The sequence below is a fragment of the Arachis ipaensis genome, chromosome B8 (genome assembly GCF_059453495.1).
Source record: "Arachis ipaensis isolate K30076 ecotype BB chromosome B8, ASM5945349v1, whole genome shotgun sequence".
NCBI classification, from domain to species: Eukaryota; Viridiplantae; Streptophyta; class Magnoliopsida; order Fabales; family Fabaceae; genus Arachis; species Arachis ipaensis.
Window position 1 is genome coordinate 110,600,127 of NC_142443.1, and position 2,798 is coordinate 110,602,924.

Consider the following 2,798-nt stretch of genomic DNA (forward strand, 5'->3'; position numbering starts at 1 on the left):
GATCAGAGGGGCTGGCCATTCGGCCATGCCTAGACCTTTCACTTATATATTTTTAACGGTAGAGTTTCTACACTCCATAGATTAAGGTGTGGAGCTCTGCTGTTCCTCAAAGATTAATGCAAAGTACTACTATTTTCTATTCAACTCATCTTATTTCGCTTCTAAGATATTCATTCGCACTTCAACCTGAATGTGATGAACGTGACAATCATCATCATTCCCTATGAACGCGTGCCTGACAACCACTTCCGTTCTACATTAGATTGAATGAGTATCTCTTAGATCTCTTAATCAGAATTTTCGTGGTGTAAGCTAGAATGATGGCGGCATTCAAGAGAATCCGGAAAGTCTAAACCTTGTCTGTGGTATTCCGAGTAGGATTCAATGATTGAATGACTGTGACGAGCTTCAAACTCGCGATTGCTGGGCGTAGTGACAGGCGCAAAAGGATAGTAAATCCTATTCCAGCATGATCGAGAACCGACAGATGAATAGCCGTGCCGTGACAGGGTGCGTTGACCATATTCACTGAGAGGATAGGATGTAACCATTGACAAGGGTGATGCCTCCAGACGATTAGCCGTGCCGTGACAGGGCATTTGGATCATTTTCCGGAGAGAAGACTGAAAGTAGCCATTGACAATGGTGATGCATTACATAAAGTCAGCCATGGAAAGGAGTAAGACTGATTGGCTGAAGATAGCAGGAAAGCAGAGGTTCAGAGGAACGAAAGCATCTCTATTCGCTTATCTGAAATTCTCACCAATGATTTACATAAGTATTTCTATCACTATTTTATTAATTATTTTCGAAAACCCCATTACTATTTTATATCCGCCTGACTGAGATTTACAAGGTGACCATAGCTTGCTTCATACCAACAATCTCCCTGGGATTCGACCCTTACTCACGTAAGGTATTACTTGGACGACCCAGTGCACTTGCTGGTTAGTTGTGCGAAGTTGTGAACCATGGTATTGGCATCAAGTTTTTGGCGCCATTACCAGGGAAAGAATGAGCGATATATTTTACATAATCAAAGTGTAATCACAATTTCTGCGCACCAAGTTTTTGGCGCCGTTGCCGAGGATTGTTCGAGTTTGGACAACTGACGGTTCATCTTGTTGCTCAAATTAGGTAATTTTCTTTTTGTTTTATTTTCAAAAATTTTTCAAAATCTTTCAAAAATTTCTCCTTTGTTTTCGAAAAATTTCAAAAAAAAAAATTGTTTCCAAAAATATATTTTTCTTCAAAATTTTTAAGAATGAATTCTAGTGTTTCATATAACATGTTTTAGCTTGGCTGGCTATTAAGCCATGTCTAACTCCCAGGATTTTGATTGAGGACTATGAATTCATTGCTTCCTTTTTCCTAAATATTTTCGAAAAAAAATTAAAAGAAAATACAAAAAAATTTATAAAATCATAAAAATAAAAAATATTTTGTGTTTCTTGTTTGAGTCTTGAGTCATGTATAAGTTTGGTATCAATTGCATATTCATCCTGCATTTTTCAAAAATTCATGCATTCATAAGTGTTCTTCATGATCTTCAAGTTGTTCTTGGTAAGTCTTCTTGTTTGATCTTTGCATTTGCATGTTTTGTGTCTTTTCTTGTTTTTCATATGCATTCTTGAATTCTTAGTGTCTAAGCATTAAAGAATTCTAAGTTTGGTGTCTTGCATGTTTTCCTTGCATTAAAAATTTTTCAAAGATATGTTCTTGGTGTTCATCTTAACATTCATAGTGTTCTTGGTGTTCATCTTGACATTCATAGCATTCTTGCATGCATCACATGTTTTGATCTAAAATTCTCATGCATTGCATCACTTTTCTTGTTTTTCTCTCTCTTCATTAAAAATTCAAAAATAAAAAAAAAAATATCTTTCCCTTTTTCTCTCTCATAAATTCGAAAATTAGATTTGACTTTTTCAAAAATTTTTAAAATCTAGTTGTTTTTATGAGTCAAATCAAATTTTCAATTTAAAAATCTTATCTTTTTCAAAATCTTTTTCAAAAATCAAATCTTTTTTTCAATTTTTTTTAGTTATTTTCGAAAATTTCAAAAATATTTTTCAAAATATTTTTCTTAATTTTACATCATATTTTCGAAAATAACAATAACAATTAATGTTTTGATTCAAAAATTTCAAGTTTGTTACTTACTTGTTAAGAAAGATTCAAACTTTAAGTTCTAGAATCATATCTTGTGATTTCTTGTGAATCAAGTCATTAATTGTGATTTTTAAAAATCAAATCTTTTTCAAAAACTAATTTCAATCATATCTTTTCAAAAATATCTTCTTATCTTACCTTTTTTTAAAAAAAAAACTTGATTTCAAAATATCTTCTCTAACTTCCCAACTCCTTATCTTTTCAAAATTTGTTTCAACCAACTAACTAACTTTTTGTTTGTTTCTCATCTTTTTCAAAACTACCTAACTAACTCTCTCTCTCTAATTTTCGAAAATATCTCCCCCCTTTTTCAAAATTTCCTTTTAATTAACTAATTATTTCAATTTTTAAATCTCTATTTTCAAAAATCACTAACTCTTTTTCAAAAATCCGAACCCTCTCTCTCTCTTTCTGAGTTCAGATTTTTCTCTTCTTCTTTTCTTCTACTAACAATAAGGAACCTCTTTACTGTGACATAGAGGATTCCTCTTCTTTTCTTTTTCTCTTCTCTTTCTTATGAGCAGGGACAGAGAAAAAGGCATTCTTGTTGAAGCTGATCCAGAACCTGAAAGGACTCTGAAGAGGAAACTAAGAGAAGCTAAATTACAACAATCCAGAGACAACTT